Source organism: Heptranchias perlo, chromosome 5 (assembly GCF_035084215.1).
Source record: "Heptranchias perlo isolate sHepPer1 chromosome 5, sHepPer1.hap1, whole genome shotgun sequence".
NCBI classification, from domain to species: Eukaryota; Metazoa; Chordata; class Chondrichthyes; order Hexanchiformes; family Hexanchidae; genus Heptranchias; species Heptranchias perlo.
The window spans coordinates 126,457,799-126,484,169 of NC_090329.1; positions in this window are offsets into that span (position 1 = coordinate 126,457,799).

A 26,371-nucleotide genomic window follows, 5' to 3' on the forward strand; every position below is an offset into this window, starting at 1 on the left:
ATCTATGACCTCTAATTACCGACCCATTTGCCAGAGGAAACAGTTTCTCCCTACTTGCTCTATCAAAACCCCATAATTTTGAATACCTTTATTAGGTCTCCCCTTAGCCTTCTCTGCTTTAAGGAGAACAAACCCAGCTTCTCCAGTCTCTCCACATAACAGAAGTCCATCATCCCTGGTATCATCGTGGTAAATCTCTTCTGCATCCTCTCCATGGCCTTGACATCCTTCCTAAAGTGTGGTGCCCAGAATTGTACACAATACTCCAGCTGAGGCCTACCCAGTGATTTGTAAAGGTTTAGCATGACTTCCTTGTTTTTGTATTCAATGCCTGCATTTACAAAGCCAAATTGGAGGGTATGACATGATAGCTATTACTGAGACATGGCTGCAGGATGGTCAGGATTGGGAACTAAATATACCGGGTTATAAGGTCTACAGGAGAGATAGGGAAAATAGAAGAGGGGGAGGAGTAGCCTTAATGATTAGAGATGAAATCACTTCAATGATAAAGGGGGATATAACGAGAGGTAAGCAGCCAACAGTGATCTTATGGGTTGAATTGAGAAATAGGAAAGGATCTAAGACTATCGTGGGAGTTGTATAAAGGAGCCCTGGCAGCAGCTCTGAAGTGCTAGATTGTATAAATGCAGAGATTAGACAAGCGTGTAAGAAAGGCATAGTGGTCTTAATGGGGGACTTTAACCTTCACATAGATTGGGAAAAGCAGACTAGCAACTGTCAGAAAGGTAGTGAATTTCTTGAGTGTGTCCGGGATAGTTTTCTACAGCAGTATGTCCTAGAGGCAACAAGGGGGCAAGCCATACTAGATTTAGTAGTGAGTAATGAACCAGATTTAGTTAACGGCTTAACTGTGCGTGAACATCTATCCAATAGTGATCATAACATGATCGAGTTCAATGTAGTGTTTGAAAGGGAAAAAAGTGAATCAGCTGCTAAGATTCTAGACTTGGGCAAGGCCGAATTCAATGGGATGAGACAGAGACTGTCCACAGTAAACTGGGCAAATCTGTTAATGGGTAAAATGACTGATGATCAGTGGGAAATGTTTAAAGAAACATTTAACGTGATACAGAATCGGTTTATACCCCTGTGGGCAAGAACTCTGCTTGCCAAAAAAAAACAGCCATGGACAACTAAAGAGGTAAGGGACAGTATAAGACATAAGGAAAGGGCATACAAAAAGGCAAAAAATGGCACAGATCCTGGCGAATGGGAAAGATACAAAGATCAACAAAGGGTCACAAAACAGATCGTAAGAGCTACAAAAAGAGAGTATGAAAAGAAACTCGCAAGGGATATCAAAACCAATACGAAGAACTTTTATAGTTACATTAGGAAAAAGAGGGTGGTCAGGAGCAGTGTTGGCCCCTTAAAAACTGAAAGTGGGGATATTGTCATTGACAATGGGGAAATGGCGGACATGTTGAACAATTATTTTGTGTCAGTATTTACAGTCGAAAAAGAGGATAGCATGCCGGAAATACCAAGAAAACTAATATTGAATCGGAGACAGGGACTCGATAAAATTAACATAAGTAAAGCAACAGTAATGAAGAAAATAATAGCACTAAAGAGTGACAAATCCCCAGGACCAGATGGTTTCCATCCCAGGGTTTTAAAGGAAGTAGGTGAGCAGATTGCAGATGCCCTAACTATAATCTTTCAAAGTTCTCTAGATTCAGGAACTGTCCCTCTAGATTGGAAAATTGCACATGTCACTCCGCTTTTTAAGAAAGGAGAGAGGGAAACCAGGGAATTATAGACCAATTAGCCTAACATCTGTTGTGGGGAAAATGCTGGAGTCTATAATTAAGGATAGGGTGACTGAACACCTTGAGAATTTTCAGTTGATCAGGGAGAGCCAGCATGGATTTGTGAAAGGTAGGTCGTGCCTGACAAACCTGATTGAATTTTTTGAAGAGGTGACTAAAGTAGTGGACAGGGGAATGACAATGGATGTTATTTATATGGACTTCCAGAAGACATTTGATAAGGTCCCACATAAGAGACTGTTAGCTAAGATAGAAGCCCATGGAATCGAGGGAAAAGTACGGACTTGGTTAGGAAGTTGGCTGAGCGAAAGGCGACAGAGAGTAGGGATAATGGGTAGGTACTCACATTGTCAGGATGTGACGAGTGGAGTCCCGCAGGAATCTGTCTTGGGGCCTCAATTATTTACAATATTTATTAACGACTTAGATGAAGGCATAGAAAGTGTCATATCTAAGTTTGCCGATGACACAAAGATTGGTGGCATTGTGAGCAGTGTGGATGAAAACACAAAATTACAAAGCGATATTGATAGATTAGGTGAATGGGCAAAACTGTGGCAAATGGAATTCAGTGTAGACAAATGTGACGACATCCACTTTGGATCAAAAAAGAATAGAACAGGGTACTTTCTAAATGGTAAAAAGTTAAAAACAGTGGATGTCCAAAGGGACATAGATCATTGAAGTGCCATGAACAGGTGCAGAAAATAATCAAGAAGGCAAATGTAATGCTGGCCTTTATATCAAGAGGACTAGAGTACAAGGGGGCAGAAGTTATGCTGCAGCTATCCAAAACCCTGGTTAGACCGCACCTGGAGTACTGTGAGCAGTTCTGGGCACCGCACCTTCAGAAGGACATATTGGCCTTGGAGGGAGTGCAGCATAGGTTTACTAGAATGATACACGGACTTCAAGGGTTAAGTTACAAGGAGAGATTACACAAATTGGGGTTGTATTCTCTAGAGTTTCGAAGGTTAAGGGGTGATCTGATCGAAGTTTATAAGATATTAAGGGGAACAGATAGGGTGGATAGACAGAAACTATTTCCGCTGGTTGGGGATTTTAGGAGTAGGGGGCACAGTCTAAAAATTAGAGCCAGACCTTTCAGGAGCGAGATTAGAAAACATTTCTACACACAAAGGGTGGTAGAAGTTTGGAACTCTCTTCTGCAAACGGCAATTGATACTAGCTCAATTGCTAAATTTAAATCTGAGATGGATAGCTTTTTGGCAACCAAAGTTATTAAGGGATATGGGCCAAAGGCAGGTATATGGAGTTAGATCACAGATCAGCCATGATCTTATCAAATGGCGGAGCAGGCACGAGAGGCTGAATGGCCTACTCCTGTTCCTATGTTCCTAAGCATCCCATATGCTTTCTTAATCGCCTTATCAACTTGCCCTGCCACCTTCAAAGATTTGTGTCTGTGTGCCTCCAGGTCCCTCTGCTCTTGCACTCCATTCAAAATAGTACCATTTAGATTATACTGCCTCTCCTTGTTGTTCCTCCCAAAGTGCATCACTTCACACTTATCCACATTAAATTGCATCTGCCACGTGTCTGCCCATTTCACCAGTCTGTCTATATCCTCCTGATGTCTGCTGCTATCTTCCTCACTATTTACTACGTTGCCAAGTTTTGTATCATCCACAGACTTCGAAATTGTACTCCCTATACCAGGTCATACATAACAAGTCCAAGTCGTTTATATATAACAAGAAAAGCAATGGTCCTAATACCGACCCCTCGGGGACCCCACTGCTTACTTCTCTCCAGCCAGAAAAACATCCATTCACCACTTCTCTCCTATCCCTTAGCCAATTAAGTACCCAAGTTGTTAGAGGGTATTCTGAGGGACAGGATCTACAGGCATTTGGAGAGGCAGGGACTAATTAGGAACAGTCAGCATGGTTTTGTGAGAGGAAAATCATGTCTCACGAATTTGATTGAGTTTTTTGAAGGGGTAACCAAGAAGATAGATGAGGGCTGTGCAGTAGACGTGGTCTACATGGACTTCAGCAAAGCATTTGACAAGGTACCGCATGGTAGGTTGTTACATAAGGTTAAATCTCATGGGATCCAAGGTGAGGTAGCCAATTGGATACAAAATTGGCTTGACGACAGAAGACAGAGGGTGGTTGTCGAGGGTTGTTTTTCAAACTGGATGCCTGTGTCCAGCGGTGTGCCTCAGGGATCGGTGCTGGGTCCGCTGTTATTTGTTATTTATATTAATGATTTGGATGAGAATTTAGGAGGCATGGTTAGTAAGTTTGCAGATGACACCAAGATTGGTGGCATTGTGGACAGTGAAGAAGGTTATCTAGGATTGCAACGGGATCTTGATAAATTGGGCCAGTGGGCCGATGAATGGCAGATGGAGTTTAATTTAGATAAATGTGAGGTGATGCATTTTGGTAGATCGAATCGGGCCAGGACCTACTCCGTTAATGGTAGGGCGTTGGGGAGAGTTATAGAACAAAGAGATCTAGGAGTACAGATTCATAGCTCCTTGAAAGTGGAGTCACAGGTGGATAGGGTGGTGAAGAAGGCATTCAGCATGCTTGGTTTCATTGGTCAGAACATTGAATGCAGGAGTTGGGATGTCTTGTTGAAGTTGTACAGGGCATTGGTGAGGCCACACTTGGAGTACTGTGTACAGTTCTGGTCACCCTATTATAGAAAGGATATTATTAAACTAGAAAGAGTGCAGAAAAGATTTACTAAGATGCTACCGGGACTTGATGGTTTGACTTACAGGGAGAGGTTAGACAGACTGGGACTTTATTCCCTGGAGAGTAGGAGGTTAAGGGGTGATCTTATAGAAGTCTATAAAATAATGAGGGGCATAGATAAGGTCGATAGTCAAAATCTTTTCCCAAAGGTAGGGGAGTCTATAACGAGGGGGCACAGATTTAAGGTGAGAGGGGAGAGATACAAAAGGATCCAGAGGGGCAATTTTTTCACTCAAAGGGTGGTGAGTGTCTGGAACGAGCTGCCAGAGGCAGTAGTAGAGGCGGGTACAATTTTGTCTTTTAAAAAGCATTTGGACAGTTACATGGGGAAGATGGGTATCGAGGGATATGGGCCAAGTGCAGGCAATTGGGACTAGCTTAGTGGTATAAACTGGGCGACATGGACATGTTGGGCCGAAGGGCCTGTTTCCATGTTGTAACTTCTATGATTCTATGATTCTAGTTACCACTGACCCTTTAATCCCACGTGCTTCTATTTTCTAAATCAGTCTGTCATGTGGTACTTTATCAAATGCCTTTTGAAAGTCCGAATATAGTCACTGCTCTTCTTTGAAGAGGATCTTTTGTGTCTGCCTCATGAGGTAGACTAGGCGTTGGCATAACATCACATCCAAAAGGTGTCACCTCCAGCAGTGCAGCCTCCACTGTGGTGCCAGCCTAGATTGCTCAGCCAAGATTTATATGCTCAGGCACTAGAGTGGGGCTTGAACGCATGACCTTCTGACTCGGAGGGAGACTACTGATCCGAGCTGACCGTTGGACTTGAGGGACATGATGCGGATGGACTGCTCCATCTCAGAGCCATCAGCTGTGGCTCAGTGAGCAGCACTCTCAACTTCTGGGTTCAAGTCCAACTCCAGAGACTTGAGCACAAAATCTAGGCTGACACACCCAGTGCAGTACCGAGGGAGTGCTGCACTGTCAGAAGTGCCATCATTCGGATGAGACATTAAACCGATGCCCTGTCTGCCCTCTCAGGTTATCTCTCAACCAACATCAGTAAAAAATAGACTATCTGGTCATTATCTCATTGCTGTTTGTGGGACTTTGCTGTGTGCAAATTGGTGCTGTGTTTCCTACATTACAACAGTTACCACATTTCAAAAATAATTCATTGGCTGTAAAGCGCTTTGAAAGGTGCTATATAAATGCTTTCCACGCAGTTGAGAAGATTAAGTGAGGCTAATGGTTCTTCAACCAGGTTTAAATGGGAAATTTCTGCAGCTGAAGTCAGATCTCTTGTGTTCTTCCCTGGGACACATGAGTTATCACAGCTGCACCTGAACATTCAAAATAAAAACCCTGCCCAGTATAAATAACTGGAAAGGCAGTGAGTTACAGAGTGTTTCTTGGCAGGCTGGTTATGTTTAGGGACAGACCGCTGAATCACTGAATTTGTAAGAGAGAGAAAAAAATATCATTATTACTGTGATTGGCAGAGGTTTTGTAAGTCAAATATTTATAAATAAAAGCTGAATCACAGGAAACAAAGTTTCCAAAGTAAATACTGTAACATTCCAGGCACAATTCAGGAGGTCCTCAGGAGCAGAACTTGGGCACTGCTTTAAAGGGCCTCGGGAACAGAATGACTTTCACTGCGGCCGTTAGTTTGGTGCCATGTAAACCACAACCTCAAAACTGCAGGAACTCTTCCTGCTACTCTGCTACGCCGATCACCCAAGGTTTTTTTCCTTTAAATTCAGAAGCCCGGTTGATGGATCACGGTCCAATTACGCCTACCAGGTTTAAAAGATCAGCAGAACGTATGAACATACAAAATTGACGGGCAGGGAAAGACCAGCTGGCCCATCAAGATTCCCCCACACTCATGGTGGCTGGAGTATTTTGACTAAACACTTCCTACGTACCCCCCCACCCCCCCCACCCTCGCAGCCATGTAAGCTCCTGGGAGAGGCAAAATAAACAGAGAAAAACCGAGGGCCAGTAACAACTACAACAAAGACTTGCATTTATATAGCGCCTTTAACATAGTGAAACTTCCCGAGGTGCCTCACAGATGCTTTCAAACAAAAGGGAAAAAATAATCTGGAAAATTTCTCTCTGACCTCCCCCCCGCCCCCTCAGGTGACCGAAACCAGTCCAGGAGATCACATAGAATCATACAGCACAGAAGGAGGCCATTCGACCCATACTCTTTGAAAGAGCTATCCAATTAGTCCCATTCCCCTGCTCTTTCCCCACAGCCCTGCAATTTTTCCCTCTCAAGTATTTATCCAATTCCCTTTTGAAAGTTACTATTGAATCTGCTTCCACCACCCTTTCAGGCAGTGAATTCCAGATCATTACAAATCGCTGCATGAAATTTTTTTTCCTCATGTTGCCTCTAGTTCTTTTGTCAATTACCTTAAATCTGAGTCCTTTGGTTACCGACCCTTCTGCCTCTGGAAACAGTTTCTCCTTATTTACTCTGTCAAAACCCATCATGATTTTGAACACCTCTATCAAATCTCCCCTTAACCTTCTCTGCTCTAAGGAGAACAACCCCAGTTTCCTAGTCTCTCCATGCAACTGAAGTCTTTCATCTCTGGACCATTCCAGTAAATCTCCTCTGCAACCTCTCTAAGGCCTTGACATACCATCCTTTTGGTGCCCAAAATTCCAGCTGGGGCCTATCCAATGGTTTATAAAGGTTTAGCATAACTTCCTTTCCTTCGTACTCTATGCCTCTATTTATAAAGCCCAGGATCCCATATGTTTTTTAACTGCCTTCTCAACTTGTCCTGCCACCTTCAAAGATTTGTTTAAGTGCATCCCCCGTCTCTCTGTTCCTGCGCCCCCTTTAAAATTGTACTATTTAGTTTATATTGCCTCTCCTCATTCTTCCTAGCAAAATGTATCACTTCACACTTCTCTGCGTCAAACTTCATCTGCCAAGTATCTGCCCATTTCACCAGCCTGTCGATGTCCTCCTGAAGTCTGCTACTGTCCTCCACATTGTTTACTACATTTTTGAGTTTCATATCATTTTGAAATTACACCCTCTATGCCCAAGTCCAGGTCATTAATATATATCAAAAAGAGCAGTGGTCCCAACACTGACCCCTGAGGAACACCACTGCGCACTTCCTTCCAGTCTGAAAATCAACCGTTCACCACTTTCTGTCCCTTAGCCAATTTCGTTTCCGTGCTGTCACTGCCTCTTTAATCCCAATGGGCTTCACATGGACCATGTGTTAACTGTTTAGTCACTTACCTTCTCTATGATACGATCTCTTGCCCCAGTCAAGAACAGGTCCAGCTCCCTCTTGAAGGCATGCAGAGAGTTAGCACCCACCTCACAAGCCGGCAAAGCATTCCAGAGATTCACTATTCTCTGGGAAAAGAAGAACAAGGAGTAATGATTAGGTGACTTCAAGCTTTTTTTTTAATAAACATATAAGCCTGCAGACTGGAGTGAGGGAGCTAAAGAGTTCCATAGTTTTGAGAACTTAGGAAAGAATGAGTTAGGAAGTGATTTGACGGATCCCGATTACAACACAGTGAGGATGGGGAAGGAGAAAGGCTGTGTAGGATTGTTATACTCTTGACTTAACATAATCCAATGTAATGCTTACTTCAACAGCACCGTGTCCTCTATAACTGAGCAGCAAGATCATGGGAACACCGTCACCCCCAAGTTCATCTCCAGGTCACACAACATCCTGACTTGGACATATCATAGAATCATAGAACCCCATATATACTTGCTGGGTCGATATTCTAGAATTCCTGACCTACTGCCATTATGGGAGCACCATTAGGATAAAGACTGCAAACCCTACCTCACATGGAATGACCCTACCTCACATGGAATGATTCTACCTCACATGGAATGACTCTACCTCACATGGAATGATTCTACCTCACATGGAATGACCCTATCTCACATGGAATGACTCTACCTCACATGGAAGGACCCTACCGCACATGGAATGACCCTACCTCACATGGAATGATTCTACCTCACATGGAATGACTCTACCTCACATGGAATGACTCTACCGCACATGGAATGACCCTACCTCACATGGAATGATTCTACCTCACATGGAAGGACCCTACCGCACATGGAATGACCCTACCTCACATGGAATGATTCTACCTCACATGGAATGACTCTACCTCACATGGAATGACTCTACCGCACATGGAATGACCCTACCTCACATGGAATGATTCTACCTCACATGGAATGACTCTACCTCACATGGAAGGACCCTACCTCACATGGAATGATTCTACCTCACATGGAATGACTCTACCTCACATGGAATGACCCTACCTCACATGGAATGATTCTACCTCACATGGAATGACTCTACCTCACATGGAATGACTCTACCGCACATGGAATGACCCTACCTCACATGGAATGATTCTACCTCACATGGAATGACTCTACCTCACATGGAATGACCCTACCTCACATGGAATGACTCTACCTCACATGGAATGATTCTACCTCACATGGAATGACCCTATCTCACATGGAATGACTCTACCTCACATGGAAGGACCCTACCGCACATGGAATGACCCTACCTCACATGGAATGACCCTATCTCACATGGAATGACTCTACCTCACATTGAATGACCCTACCTCACATGGAATGACCCTATCTCACATGGAATGACTCTACCTCACATGGAATGACTTTACCTCACATGGAATGATTCTACCTCACATGGAGTGACCCTACCTCACATGGAATGACCCTATCTCACATGGAATGACTTTACCTCACATGGAATGACTCTACCTCACATGGAATGACCCTACCTCACATGGAATGACCCTACCTCACATGGAATGACCCTACCTCACATGGAATGACCCTATCTCACATGGAATGACTTTACCTCACATGGAATGACTCTACCTCACATGGAGTGACCCTACCTCACATGGAATGACCCTACCTCACATGGAATGACCCTATCTCACATGGAATGACTTTACCACACATGGAGTGGCCCTACCTCACATGGAATGACTCTACCTCACATGAAATGACCCTACCTAACATGGAGTGACCCTACCTCACATGGAATGACCCTACCTCACATGGAATGACCCTACCTCACATGGAATGACTCCATATCATATGGAATAACATTGCATCATATGGAATGATCTTATAACACATGGGATAACTGTACATGACATGGAATGACCCTAATCACATGGAACTGTAACAAATTTACTTTAGAGGCAGGACTTCCATGAATGAAGATAGGAAACACTTCTACATGCAAAGGGTGGTAGAAGTTTGGAACTCTCTTCTGCAGATTGATGGATTTTTGTTCACCAAAGGTATTAAGGGGTATGGGCCGAAGGTGGGTACATGGAGTTAGGTCACAGGTCAGCCTTGATCTCATTAAACGGCGGAACAGGCTCGAGGGGTTAAACGGCCTGCTCCTGTTCCTATGTTCCTATGTTCCTAACTCAGGACTGTAATTACCTGGAATGCTCCTAGTTTACCCAAAGTTTCCATAATTTCATAAATTCCTGACAAATCGTCTGCAATGTTCTGATACATAGAAACATTAGGAACCAGAATAGGCCCCTCGAGCCTGTTCCACCATTCAATTAGATCATGGCTGATCTGCATCTTAACTCTGTCTAGCCGCCTTGATTCCGTAACCCTTAATATCCTTACCCAACAAAAATCTATCAATCTCAGTTTTGAAATTCTCTCAGTTTTGAAATTAAATACATTCTAGAGTACTGGCAAAACAACAAAGCAGCTTTAAGCAAAAGATCTGTTAATAGCCCTCAAAAGACACGGGGTAGATTTTCAACGTGACGCCCAAGCATAAGACTGGCATTGCGAATCTGCACGACTTTCATTTCCATTTTGATTTGAGCAACAAGTTGAGAATTTGAGGGGATGTCCTGCCTAAATGGCACCTCGTAACCATAGGGTGGTCAGTTAAAAGAAAGAAAGAAAGACTTCCATTTACGTAGCACCTTTCATGACCTCAAGACGTTCCAAAGCACTTTAAAGCCAATAAAGGAGAAATTTCAACAGCTTTGTCGAAGTAAAATTTACCACCAGTCGTTCTGGCACTCCTGGTGTCCATTAATTTTAATGGACGCCAAATCGCAGGCCGCAAACCAGCGATTTCCCGATGTGCGCTTCCCACTGGGATTGTGGAATCGTCCCTCGTTCCTCCTGAATCGCTCCCTTCCAGAGAAAACGGAGGAAAGGGGGTGAATGTTGGGACAATTTTGGTATGGCACTGGCCCTGGGCAATTCACGGAGTGGTAGAGTACATGCAGCAGGTTACAAAACAGGGTCACATTTACCGCACTGAAAATCCTCTCTGTAAATGGCAGCCAAGTATAGCTGAAAACCCTGGAATGACCCTACCTTAATTTGGATGAAGGGGGAAAATTTGCAGGGCTCTGTGGAATGAGCAGGGGGAGTGGGACTAATTGGACAGCTCTTTCAAAAGACAAAAGAGCCAGCACAGGCGTGATGGGCCGAATTACCTCCTTCTGTGCTATATCATTCTATGATTTTATGATTCTACATTATCCCCAATGTAAACAGGGATTATGTCTGCTGACTTGACTTTAGACAGTCTTAGATAGTTAATGTCGAGGAATGTGAAGCCTGGGCCAGTGAAAACAGCAGAGAATTCTCCCAATCGCAGCCCAGAAAAGGTAGCGAAGGTTACGGAGGTAGTCTGTTTAGGCTAAAACAATTATAATATTTAGTAACAGAGTGCAGATGTTTGTGTGCAGAGTTTTGCCAAATTGAGGTTATCTTGAGCAGCTGAAGGGCAAGATTGAAGAAGGTTGAAGAAGTTACCTCTTCGCTGCTATTGAGAACTGTCTTATAGGACTTATAGGCTGTAGTTAAAATGTACTTAAGCTCCAGTGATTTGCTTTTCCCCAATCTGGTTTTCTCCCTTCCTATCTAAAGGTGCTGACTCTTGCTGTGGAATATCTGATGGGGACTAGAAGTGAAGGTTGCATGGGTGCATGATATGAATTTACAGTCCCAGCTCAGAGCTTCATGCGCTGTGAACATATAGAGGGTAATTTTGGGTTTGGGTGATGGTGGAAAATGGCCGATGTCGATTCAGACCCCCCCGTTATACATCTCTCCCCATTTTTGTCTTCACTGACTTCAATGGAAATGAAAATCGGGAAAGATGTATATCGGTGGGGGGAGGGGGGCTGAATCGATATCAGCCATTTTACACTATCATCCAAAGTTAAAATGACCCCAATATTGTTTAAAACAGATGGGTTAATATTGCTAATACGAAAGGAAGAGCTTGTATTTATATAGCACCTTTCACGTCCTCAGAATATCCCAAAATTCACAGCCAACAAATGATGTGTGAAGTGTGGTATTGAATCATAGAATGATACAGCACCAAAGGAGGCCATTCGGCCCACCGTGCCTGTGCCAGCTCTTTGAAAGAGCTATACAAATTAGTCCCACTCCTCTCTTTCCACATATTCCTGCAAATGTTTCCCCTCCGCATGTTTATCCAATTCCCTTTTAGAAGTGACTGCTGAATCTGATTCCACCATTCTTTCAAGCAGTATGTTTCAGATCATAACAACTCGCTGCATTTTTTAAAAAAATCTCCTCTTTCCCCACTGGTTCTTTAGCCAATTACCTTAAATCTGTGTCCTCTGGTTACCCACCCTCCTGTCTGTGGAAATAGTTTCTCTCTATTTACTCTATCAAAACTCCTCATGATTTTGAACACCTCTATGAAATCTCCCCTTAACCTACTCCGCTCTAAGGAGAACAACCCCAGCTTCTCCAGTCTCTCCAAGTAACTAAATTCCCTCATGCCTAGTAATTGTGGCTTTATCAACATATGTGGCAGTCATTTTGCTCACATCAACATCCCACAGGCACCAATAAGATGAATAATCAGTTATTCTTTGGTGGTATCGGTTGAGGGAGGATTTGGGAGAACACTCTGTTCTACTTGGAAGAACTGCCACGGGATCTCTTACATCCAACAGAACAAGGGGTGCAGGGCTTTGACTTTTAACACCTTATCTGAAATTTTCCACCTCTGATAACACAGCAGTCCCTCAACACTGCCCCGAAATGTCTGCCTAGATTATGGGTTAACGTCCGAGGGCTTGAACCTGCAACTAACTGACTCAGAGACTGTGTCTGCCACCACTGAGTCAAGTTGACATTAAAATAGCAGACAAAGAAATGTTAAACCCACACATTAAGCGTGTATCTGTTAACATCATCAAAGGTCATTTCCAGTCTATGTCCTAGATATATACTGGGAAAATCCAATGGGAATCTAGACATCAGATTCTGTAGGATCTTGAAAAAGTGCATAGACAGATTCACAGTAGAGGTTAGTAGGATGCAATAAGGTCCTACAAAATAAGAAAACAGGTAATTAATTTAAATACAATATATTTGCCTTTAGTGGTAACACTCTCACTTCTGAGTCAGAACCACTGCAGAGCCTTGATCACAAAAATCTAGGTTGACACTACAGTACAGTACCGAGGGAGTGCTGCACTGTCGGAGGTACCATCTATGGGATGAGATGTTAAACCGAAGCCCTGTCTGCCCCCTTAGGTGGGCGTAAAAGATCCCATGACCCTATTTCGAAGAATAGCAGGGGAGTTTTCCCTGGTGTCTTGGATAACATTTATTGAGATTGATGGATTTTTGGACACTAAGGGAATCAAGGGATTTGGGGATTGGGCAGGAAAGTGGAGTTGAGGTCGAGGATCAGCCATGATCTTATTGAATGGCGGAGGAGGCTCGAGGGGCCGTATGGCTTACTCCTGCTTCTATTTCTTATGTGCTTCTTAACATTTATCCCCCAACATCACAAAAACAGATTATCTGGTCATTATCACATTGCAACCTCAGGACGTCCCAAAGCGCTTTACAGCCAATTAAGTACTTTTTTAGTGTAGCCACTGTTGTAATGTAGGAAACACAGGAGCCAATTTGCCCACAGCAAGATCCCACAAATAGCAATGAGATGATGACCAGACAATCTGTTTTAGTGATGTTGGTTGAGGGATAAATATTGGCCAGGACACTGGGGAGGACTGCCCTGTTCTCCTTTGAATAGTGTCATGGGATCTTTTACATCCACCTGAGAGGGCAAAGACGGCACCTCTGAAAGTGCAGCGCTCCCTCAGAACTGCACTGGGGTGTCAGCCAGGTTTATGTGCTAAAGTCTCCAGAGTGGAACTTGAACCTTGAACTGACCTTCTGACTCAGAGGCTGAGAGTACTACTAACTGAGTCAAGGCTGAGACCGATTGTAACGCCACTAATGCCATTCTGGCTGGGACCAACAAATTCAACAGTAACTTGCATTTAGTGCCTTTAAGTGATAAATATCTCAAAGCATTTCACAGCGGTAAAGATGGTTGCAAAGGCATTATAGGAGAAGAATTAGGGAGGTGGCCAATGGTACGGCCGATGAGGTAGTCCTGAAGCTGAGGAGAGAGATCCCAAGGCAGAGGATTTTAGGGAGAGTCTTGGCCCAAGGTGACTATTTCATTGAAAGTGGAGGGGGAGAGATGTGTTGTGGTCGTTAGAGTCCAGAGGTTAGAGGGTGTACACTTGCAATGCCACAGCAAGTTTGGGATGTCCCTCAGTATAACTCAGCTAAATCTCCCCAGGATCATCGTGGTTTTGTCCATAATCTCGCTTTTCAAAGGGGCATCCACATGGAACAATTGGAGCGAGGACCTACTAAAAAGGATATCACTGAGGAACCAGGGCAGACACCAGCACAGGCGCCTTTGGCATCTGTAAGAGCCATGTATCAAACCAATACACGGAACACTTCCTCCTAATGTCCCCATGGACCCTTCCCATTACCACCTTCCCTGCGTCTTCCCCCAACCCCTGAAATAAATCAGAACATGGGACAATTCCACTGGTACTCGACTTATCTGCACGCCTCTTAATTGCACATGTCTTTCCCGAGTCAAGCAAATGAAACTCGGCGCAAACACTGCAACTCCTGGGCCAAGTCCTTTCCCAGAAGGTCTGTCCTGAGTTAACTGATCTCAGCCAGGCTGGCGGTAGAGTAGTGATGGGAACAGAATTACCCAGTGACTCCCTTCCGAAAAATGTATGAGTGTGGATGTCTGGTGAGGTTAGGACTGTTCTAATAACCCGAACGATTAACAAGAAGCTGTCTAGTTCCTTCTTGAAACCCATTAAGGTTTCTCCTTTCACCACCCGTGCCAGTAATCAGTTCCACATACTTACCAGCCTTTTAGTAAAAAAGTTCCTCCTGCATTTCCTATTTTCTTTTATTCTCCTTAATTTGGAAAATTTTTGCTTAAATTCTGCATACGCCAGAAAAGCTCGCTTGGATCCAAATTGCCCAAACCTTTCATAATTTTAAATACTTCTATCGTATCCCCTCTCAATCTTATCAAGAGAGAAAAGACCCAGGGTAGTTAATCTTTCCTCATCGGTCATTTCCGTAAGTTCTAGGATCAACCGTGTAGCCCTTCACTGTACCCCGTCCAGTAACATGATATCTGTTTTTGAAATAGGGAGACCAAAACTGCTCACAGTATCCAGATGTTGTCTCAGCAGGGCCAAACACAATTTTAACCTCATGCGTCCTTCGTATAAATTGTTAGACCGTTTATTGATGTGGTAGAAGAGATTTGGAAAGATTCCCTCAGAACAGCATCTTGTAGCCTGCCAGGCGCCTCTGGATTGATGCCAATTACAGTGACGTCGCATGTGGAACATTAATTGGTACGTGAAATTGGCCTAGTGATTCCTGAAGGTGTAAACAGTGCAACGAGAAGCCTCCATTTGCTTGTACTTCGAGGAAATTTTAAAAATCATGGGGCTGATAATGTGATTTACGGCACTGTCACGCAGTTACGTATCAGGCGTTGGCACTGCATTATGGGGTACCCAGGCATTCAGTCTTCCAAGTGCCCGATACACACCGCGGAGGTAATTTTGACTTTGGGCAATAGTGTAAAACAGGTGATGTCAGATCAGCTGCCCATTATACATCTCTCCCCATTCTCATTCACGTCTGTGAAAATGAAAATCGGGAGAGATTTATAATCGGCAACTAATCCGATATTGCTCGTTTTTCACGACCGTCCGAAGTCGGAATTAACCCCCTGAGACTTAGAATGCAACCCGGAACCATCAACAACAGGTGCCTTTAACGTAGTAAAACGTCCCAAGGTACTTCACAGGAGTGATTATCATAGAAAATTTGACACCGAGTCACATAAGGAGATGTTAGGACAGGTGATCAAAAGCTTGGTCAAAGAGGTAGGTTTTAAGGAGCTTCTTCAAGGAGGAGAGGTAGAGAGGCGGAGAGGTTTAGGGAGGGAATTCCAGAGCTTAGGGCCTAGGCAACTGAAGGCGCAGCCGCCAATGGTGGAGCGATTAAAATCGGGGATGCGCAAGAGGCCAGAATTGAAGGAGCGCAGAGATCTCGGAGGGTTGTGGGGCTGGAGGAGGTTACAGAGATAGGGTGGGGCGAGACTGTGGAGAGATTTGAAAACAAGCGTGAGAACTTTCAAACTGAGGCATTGCCGGACTGGGAGCCATTGTAGGTCACTGCGCATAGGGGTGATGGGTGAATAGGACTTGGTGCGAGTTAGGATACAGGCAGCAGAGTTTTGGATGAGATCAAGTTTATGGAGGGTGGAAGATGGGAAGCCAGTCAGGAGAGCACTGGAATAGTCAGGTCTAGAGATAACAAAGGCATGGATGAGGGTTTCAGCAGCAGATAAGCTGAGGCAGGAGCGGAGACGGGCGATGTTACGGAGACAGACGTAAGCGGTCTTGGTGATGGAGAGGATATGGGGTCGGAAGCTCATCTCAGGGTCAAATCGGCCGCCAAGATTGCGAACGGTCTGGTTCAGCCTCAGACAGTGGCCGGGGAGGGATGGAATCGGTGGCTAGGGAACGGAGTTTATAGAGGGGACCAAAGACAATGGCTTCTGTCTTCCCAATATTTAATTGGAGGAAATTTCTGCTCATCCAATACTGGATGTCGGACAAACAGCGTGGCAAATCACAGGCAATGGAGGGGTCGAGAGAGGTGGTGGTAGTTTGCAAGGACAGAGGGGTCGAGGGTGGGTTTTATTGAAGAGGGGGGTGATGACAGCAGATTTACTGTGCGCTACAGTCATCCTAGGCCTGAATTCCATACAGTTGGAGCACCTGAGCAGTGCCTGTGACCATATGCAACAGACGCTGCATGAGACGTGTAGGGTCCTTTATATTAATCCTTTATCTTACTGCCGGTAAGAGATTGTATCTATTTCAGTGTTTCTTTGGTGTTCAGCAAGAATTCCACTGTGGCTATATCAGCCACCGTAGTAATGAAATTAAGGTATTCTAGTCATTAGTGCACAGAATACTGGATAATCAATTGTGTTGAGCATCCTACTCTAACTCAATCTTTCCCAGAACTTAAAAACTGGAACTCCTCACCTCCCCAATCTTCCCTTCCTCCTCTTGTCTACAACCCAATTTTGATGCCACCAACCTCTGCTTCTTGATTTACCTCTTCCTCTCTCCGAATGTTTCCCATTTGATGGTGTCTGCAACTGTAGCATCGCTGTTCAGAACACATTACAGTTAATTCAGTGCGTGAACTGTTTAACTTACAATGCACGGATTGTTAAAAAAAGAGCATTGGTAGTGGAGGGTAAGGTTATCACAGACAGGGTTATCGGGAAGTTCTGAGAAGGTTATCAAGCCATCCGCTGACAGCATTATCAATCTTGATAATCCCATGGCTGCGGGACATCTTTCCAAATATCTTCTACCACATCTTTTCGCCTGCTATGGAGGATTTCAGGCTTGTATCATGTTAAGAGGGGGGACGGGGGGGGGAGGTAATTTTGACTTGATCACGTAACTTTTCGCGATAGTGTAAAACAGGAGATAGCGGCTCGGCAGCCCGTTTGACATCTCTTCCGATTTTTATTTCCACTGAAGTCAGTCAGGAGAGATGTAAAAGGGGCTGCCAACTCACGATCGCCCGGTTTACACTACCGCACAAAGTCAAGTACCCCTGTGTCCCTAAGGCAGCTAGCAGTTAGAGGACTTTCCGCTTCGACTCGTGGGCAGATTGTGACTGTGCAGAGAAGGGGTGCAGTAAGTTAAATTACCCTGCCCTAGAACCTATTACATACTGAACAAGACTTCAGTCCCACGCTCCTGATCTTTGGCCACCCGATGTGGAGGGGGAGGGGAACGGTCATGACGGAGGACCTCCTCGTGGGTCTGCTCCTAGGCCTGCCAAGGTCCAGATTGGGCGCGGCCCGTAAGGTAGTGGGGGGGGGGTGGGTAGAAGGTCGCTCTGGCTGCTGTCTCTCTTCTGCGGTAGTCTGCGCTGGGGTGGCCCAGGAGAAGGAGCACACACTGGTCTACGCTCGGGGCCTTTCGTGACCGGTGGGCACCGCAGAGACTGGACGGGATGGTGGACACCGGTAATGATATTATTATTGAAGTTATAAGTTTCCCTTGGGTTTTTTTATGGTTTAGGTCTTTATTAGTTGTGCTCCTCTAAAAAGGAGCTCTTTTGTTCGGTATTTCTTTAATGACGCTGGGGGATCACATTGTCTTCTTATTGGTTTATTTAGAGAAGGCTCATTGAATAAGTGGTATTACAGTTTACAAACCACCAGGGCCAATGCAGATCACTCGTGCTGGTCTCCCAGTTCCCGGTACTGCAGGTACACATCCCAACTCCACTAGTCCAAATAAGCCAAAGGAGCAGTGCAGTAAAGAGGTTCCCCTGCAATATTGGGAGCGAGAAGCCCAGAAACCTGGTAGTGATTACGGACTGGAATCTAATCGAGGGGTTCAGATGGTTTATATATAGAATAATGGATACCTGGGAGTGATTACAGACTGGAATCTAATCGAGGGGTTCAGATGGTTTATATATAGAATAATGGATACCTGGGAGTGATTACAGACTGGAATCTAATCGAGGGGTTCAGATGGTTTATATATAGAATAATGGATACCTGGGGGTGATTACAGACTGGAATCTAATCGAGGGGTTCAGATGGTTTAGATATAGAATAATGGATACCTGGGAGTGATTACAGACTGGAATCTAATCGAGGGGTTCAGATGGTTTATATATAGAATAATGGATACCCGGGAGTGATTACAGGCTGGAATCTAATCGAGGGGTTCAGATGGTTTATACATAGAATAATGGATACCTGGGAGTGATTACAGGCTGGAATCTAATCGAGGTGTTCAGATGGTTTATATATAGAATAATGGATACCTGGGAGTGATTACAGACTGGAATCTAATCGAGGGGTTCAGATGGTTTATATATAGAATAATGGATACCTGGGAGTGATTACAGACTGGAATCTAATCGAGGGGTTCAGATGGTTTATATATAGAATAATGGATACCTGGGAGTGATTACAGACTGGAATCTAATCGAGGGGTTCAGATGGTTTATATATAGAATAATAGATACCCAGGAGTGATTACAGACTGGAATCTAATCGAGGGGTTCAGATGGTTTATATATAGAATAATGGATACCTGGGGGTGATTACAGACTGGAATCTAATCGAGGGGTTCAGATGGTTTATATATAGAATAATGGATACCTGGGAGTGATTACAGGCGGGAATCTAATCGAGGGGTTCAGATGGTTTATATATAGAATAATGGATACCTGGGAGTGATTACGGACTGGAATCTAATCGAGGGGTTCAGATGGTTTATATATAGAATAATGGATACCTGGGAGTGATTATAGACTGGAATCTAATCGAGGGGTTCAGATGGTTTATATATAGAATAATGGATACCTGGGAGTGATTATAGGCTGGAATCTAATCGAGGGGTTCAGATGGTTTATATATAGAATAATGGATACCTGGGAGTGATTACAGGCGGGAATCTAATCGAGGGGTTCAGATGGTTTATATATAGAATAATGGATACCTGGGAGTGATTATAGGCTGGAATCTAATCGAGGGGTTCGGATGGTTTATATATAGAATAATGGATACCTGGGAGTGATTACAGACTGGAATCTAATCGAGGGGTTCAGATGGTTTATATATAGAATAATGGAAACCCGGGAGTGATTATGGACTGGAATCTAATCGAGGGGTTCGGATGGTTTATATATAGAATAATGGATACCTGGGAGTGATTATAGACTGGAATCTAATCGAGGGGTTCTGATGGTTTATATATAGAATAATGGATACCTGGGAGTGATTACAGGCGGGAATCTAATCGAGGGGTTCAGATGGTTTATATATAGAATAATGGATACCTGGGAGTGATTACAGGCGGGAATCTAATCGAGGGGTTCAGATGGTTTATATATAGAATAATGGATACCTGGGAGTGATTCCAGACTGGAATCTAATCGAGGGGTTCAGATGGTTTATATATAGAATAATAGATACCTGGGAGTGATTACAGACTGGAATCTAATCGAGGGGTTCAGATGGTTTATATATAGAATAATAGATACCTGGGAGTGATTACAGACTGGAATCTAATCGAGGGGTTCAGATGGTTTATATATAGAATAATGGATACCTGGGAGTGATTACAGACTGGAATCTAATCGAGGGGTTCAGATGGTTTATGTATAGAATAATGGATACCTGGGAGTGATTACAGGCTGGAATCTAATCGAGGGGTTCAGATGGTTTATATATAGAATAATGGATACCCGGGAGTGATGACAGACTGGAATCTAATCGATGGGTTCAGATGGTTTATATATAGAATAATGGATACCTGGGAGTGATTACAGGCGGGAATCTAATCGAGGGGTTCAGATGGTTTATATATAGAATAATGGATACCTGGGAGTGATAACAGATTGGAATCTAATCGAGGGGTTCCTTCTTTCTTTCTGGAGGGATTCAAACGTTGAATTTTGAGAAGGATGGAGCTGATAGGTGACAAGACCTTTGAGGGTCTTAGAGAGGAAAAGAAAGTAATTGACAGGGCGGCATTGGGAGAGGACGGATAGGTCAAGGGTTGAGAAGAATATCAAGATCTGTCATTACCAACAGAGTGCGACTTGGTACAGTAGCGTAGTGGTTATGTTACTAGACTAATAATCCAACAGAATGTGAGTTCAAATCCCACTGAAAGCAGATTGAGAAATTGAGTTCAGTTTTAAAAATCTGGAAATAAAAAGCTGCTATCAGTAAAAGTGACCATGAAGCTGTCGGATTGTCGTAAAAACCCAACTGGCTCCTTTAACGTCCTTTAGGGAAGGAAACCTGCCATCTTCACTCGGCGGTCTCTGCCCATATGTGACTCCAGTCCCACACCAACGTGGTTGACTCTTAACTGCCCTCTGAAGTGGCCTAGCAAGCCACTCAGTTGTACCAAACTGTTGTGAAGAAGGCCCACCACCACCTTGTAAGGGGTAACTAGGGATGGGCAATAAATGCTGGCCTTTCCTGCAGTGCCCAAATCCCGAGAATGAATTCAGAAAATCTCCTCGTGGCTGTTTATAAGCATTGGTCCACATAGAGGAAATCGCTCCAACAGGAAATCTGGGCCTAGTCATCCTGAATTCATGAACAAATCCTTTGACAATTAAGAACGCTGCTAACATGTCAATGGACTGGAGGGTGTTTTGTTTTTTAATTTACTGACTAGATTTAAGCTAGTTGACAAAGAAACTGAGACTTCAATTAAATGGGCTAATGTGCTTTAATTCTTTGAACAAAACAAAATGGCTTGGCAAATAGTTGTCCTTATGCCTGGAGAGAGCCCAGATTGTCCTGCCCTTCACTGGCGATAACGTATGTGTGTTCTCACTGGCAGGCCACACACACACACATTTTTACACCATTGAAATGTTTAATATCTTTTAGATAAAGTGGCTCTGCAGGCCCTTTCTGGCAGGCATTCCTGTGCGGCCTTGTGCCTGGGTGGTTGCCGCGGCGAGGAGCAGGCCTCAGGAAAGCACGCAATCAGCCCCATTCACCCTGCCTGATTTGTTTAAGATCTCGTGCTCCATGAGGTAATGTTTGTTTTTTGCATTCCTATTCTCCCCGGAAAGAATAGCATCTGAGGAAGGAGAAACGGTGTCTGAAAAGGGCGGGGGGTTAGGGGGAAATCCGCAAACTGGGGCAGAAGCCGCGTCTGCCTTTTGTAAGAGGTCCCCTTTGTCCAGCGAGGCCCAGAGTGTGACTGTTTGATTTACAAATTGACAATCGCCCTTCTGATCTGGTTGGGAACTATTCCGCCGAAAGATTCTTGAAATACTGTCAAGCCAGACAAGACGACTGGATTTTTTTTTATATATAATTGACTGGCGGCTTCAGTACAAAGAAGCCATTATTTTCTCTCAGTCGTTATTTTACATACATAAATGCACCAAGCCTTACGTAGGCGCGACACTTGTGTGTGATTGTTCACTCTTATGTGGGCCTTCATTATCCACCCGCTCATCCACTGGAAAATGGATGTTATGTCATGTTAATGTTGAAATATTTCCTTGTTTTGAATAGTTTAATCTCAAAGCCTCAACGTGCCTTCCTGCCCTACAGTTATGCGTGTGAATTCATGTCAGTTTGTAAATTCTAGCCGTTTTATCATTTTTTTTTAAATTGCAAAAGCTTAGGTGAAGAGACAAGATCCATAGTGCAGGGCACCAAGAATGAAAAGACGAAGAGGGAAGATCCGCCCTCTGTAAACTTGAGCGTATCCAAAACTCTGCTGCCCGTATTCTAACTCGCACCAAGTCCCATTCACCCGTCACCCCTGCGCTCGCTGACCTACATTGGCTCCCGGTCCGGCAAGGCTTCAAATTTAAAATTCTCATCTTATTGTTCAAATCCTTCCATGGCCTTGCCCCTCATAGGAACAGGGGTAGGCCATTCAGCCCCTCAAGCCTGTTGCGCCATTCAGTGAGATGATGGCTGATCTGTATCCTAACTCCATCCAACTGCTTTGACTCCGTATCCCTTTTTACTCTTGGCCAGCAAAAATCTATCGATCTCAGATTTAAAATGATTAATTGAGCTAGCATCTACTGCTTTTTATGGGAGACAGTTCCACATTTTTACCACCCTTTGTGTGAAAAAGTGTTTCTTAACTTCTCTCCTGAATGGCCTCTCTATCTGTGTAACCTCCTCCAGCCCGACACCCCTCCGAGAACTCTGCGTTACTCCAAATCTGGTCTCTTGTGCGTCCCCCACGTCCTTCACCCCACCATTGGTGGCTGTGCCTTCAGCTCTCCAGGCCCTAATTCCCTCCGTAGACCTCTCCAACTTTCTCCTCTTTTAAGTGGCTCCTTAAAACCTACCTCTTTGACCAAGCTTTTGGTCCCCTGTTCTAATGTCTCCTTCTTTGGCTCGGTGTCAATTTTTGTCCCATTACACTCCTGTGAAGTGCCTCGCTACGTTAAAGGCGTTATATAAATGAAGGTTGTTGTTGTTGCTGTTGTAAATTGGGACAACAGTGGCGAAGTGACGTCAAGGTTGATTTAGAAGCCGCCAGACTGTAGAAAGAAAGGAAGGAAGGAAGGAAGGTGAGAAGTTTGATATGCTGGGGAAAAAAAGGTAGGATAAAATGCAGCAAACCTTGAATTCATTAGTAAGGATGCACAGAGGAGGAAAAATGTGTGGGATGACACATTGACAGCCCAGGAAGAATGAGGCAGCTAAGTTCAGAAGAGCACTGCCTATAGACAAATTGACTAAGTAGAGAGAGAGACAAGAATGGGTTGCGATGGAGAGGGAGAGGTTGCAAGCTCGGGATTGTGCTGGACAATTCTAGGAACACAAGAACATTAGGAACAGGAGTAGGCCATTCAGCCCCTCGGGCCTGCTTTGCCATTCAATGAGATCATGGCTGATCAGCACCTCAACTCCATTTTCCCGCCTTTGTTCCATATCCCTTGATACCCTCACCCAACAAAAATCTATCGATCTCAGACTGGAAAGTGCTAATTGACCACCAGCATGCACAGCTTTTTGGGGGAGAGAGTTCGAGATTTCCACTATCCTTTGTGTGAAGAAGTGCCTCCTGATTTCACTCCTGAATGGCTTGGCTCTAATTTTAAGATTATGACCCCCTTGTTCTGGATTCCCCCACCAGAGGAAATAGTTTCTCCCTCTATATCTACCCTATCGAATCCTTTTGTCATTTTAAACACCTCGATCAGATCACCCTCCAAACTTCTATACTCAAGGGAATACAAGCCAAGTTTATGCAACCTGTCCTTATAATTTAATGCTCCGCCTCCTGCCAGTGTGTATCCTTCAGAGCAGATCTGCACTGAGCCCAGGTGTAAGGACCATATCTAATGGCGGGGTATAATTGGCCTCAGTACTGCTGGGAGAGGGAGCAGACAAATGAGCCGGACCTCCCCCACCCACCTCCCCCTCCTCCCACCCACCTCCCCCTCCCCTTCACCTCCCCCCCCATCCACCTCCCCCCCCATCCACCTCCCCCCCCATCCACCTCCCCCTCCCCCCCACCCACCTCCCCCTCCCCCCCACCCACCTCCCCCTCCCACCCCACCTCTGATTGCTGTCCAGCAACTCCTGCTGGAAAAGGCACAGGTGTGAACATCAGGATCAGACCGCGATGCCCTGCACAGTGGAATAACCCGCCAACACGCACACGCCTGAGCTCACGGGTGGAGAACGGGCGCTCAGGTGCGATCAGAGAGGGCAGCCGGCCCCCCGAAAGAACAGCTGCTTTCCCCCACCCCCACCATCACCTCCGCCTCCCCCACCCCAGCCCCAACCCCCCCTCCAACACCTGCATGGGTCAGCACCTTGAGGAAAGGATGGAGAGAAAACCTGGGCGAGGAGGGAGGAATCATCTCACGATTTTAACATCAGCGTTGCTTCACAACAATGAGATCGCAGACTGCGGTTTCAGAGCGAGCCTGAGAGCACTTTGCCCACCTGCCCTCTCGGCCGTAGGCGATGTATGGGCACAAAGCACTGCCAGAACGTGGAATAGGGAAGGGAGGACAACTTAACAAAGGAGAGCGACCAGCATTTTTGCACTGTCTACCGCCCAGAGGAACATCTGAAGATAGTGCATCAATCGGGCACCAGTTTTTGCACTCATAGGAACATGGGAATCGCTAGACGATAAAAGACTGAGGTCCGTCTAGTTCACCTTCCAGCATCCGAGTAGTCACATGATCCAACGATAATGGAGTTGTTGACTAATCACAGCAATCAATCTCCATCAATTAGTCTACAACAGACCCAGACATGAGGCGAGGAAAATCCCCAGTGATGGAGAGCTCTGGGAACCAGAGGTCCAAAGTTACCTGTTCCTCCCAGGCCACATGTCATGTCTTAAATTACTCACATACTGGGCTCGAATTTAGCAGGCCTGCGGGTTCCCAGCGGGTGGTCCTCCGGGAGCGTCGAAAACGCGAACGGCGAAATTAGTGGGTTGCCCACGCGATCGTAGCAGGCAATCCACTAATAGGATCCAATTACCTGCTCCTCCGGGGTCCACGGCGCTGGCCTGCGCGTCGGTCGGGCTGCGCATGCGCAGTACGATCTGTCAGCTGGAGGCTCTCGAGTTAAAGGGGCAGTCCTCCACTGACAGATGCTGCAACCAATGGGACAAATTGCAGCATAGAGCAGCCCAGGGGGAAGGCTGCTCCCAGTTTAATGATGCCTCACCCCAGGTATCATCAGATGGGGTGAGGAGGAGGGGGAGGACACAGATCTTCCCCCCGGCGGGCGGGAGGAAGCGGCCTGCCTCTGCCACCAAGAAGGCCTGGCTCGAGGTGGCAGAGGGGGTCACCTGCGCCACCAACATATCGCCCACCTGCATACAGTGCAGGAGGCGCTGCAATGACCGCAGTAGGTCAGCCACAGTGAGAACACGAAGTCTTTCCCCTACACTCCATCTGCCACAACACTGCCCCCACCCCAAATCTCCTTCAGCACCGCCAACACTATTCTGTCACATCACCCTTCATGCCCACTTACACCCCATCCTCATCTTACCTCCACCTACTCACCTCGCCAGTACTCATCCTGCCACTAACACGCGACCCAATCCTCATACAATCTCATGGCTCCATCCCATACTCACCCTCTCGTGCATCTCCCTCACGGCCAGCCTCACTCAACCTGCCACCACCTGTGCTGCAGCCACAGGGCATGCATCACATATGTGCAGTAGGCAGGGTAAGGCAAACGTCTCGTCAGCATGAAGGGGGTGCACAAGGGTGTCTGAGGGTTTGTCATGGGTGTTACCCATATTGAATTTCAGAGCCACAAACAGCACACATTATATTGACACCACCACTGCCATGTCTCCGCGAATCCTGTCCATTGTGTCCAATAATGCCCGCTCCTGGGTATCACTATGAGGACCCACCGCTGATGCCACCCATCGTGTTACTGCAGAGTATGTGCAGGTGTATTTGCAGGGCTCGTCCGCGCAGACAACTGAGAGACATCGGCGGTGTTGCCGGCTGCACCCTGGAAGGATGCGGAGGAGAAGGTGTGGAGGACAGTGGTGACTTTGCCAGCGACAGGTAAGCAGTTGGTGCTGGGGCCAGCCAGGAGCAGCTCGGCATGAAAGAGGCTGCAGATCTCCACGACTACATGCCGAGCGAATCTGCGCCTCCCTGTGCACTGCTGCTGGGAGAGGTCCGGGGAGCTGCGCCTCGGTCTGTGGACCCTGTGGCGAGGGTAGTGCCCTCTGCGACGCGTCTCTCTCTGCGGTAGCCCTCCCTCCTGCTGTGCAGGTGGGAGTGCAACCACACCGTGTTGGGGGGATCCACGTCTCTGCGGCGGACGGCGTGGACTGCGAGGCTGCTGG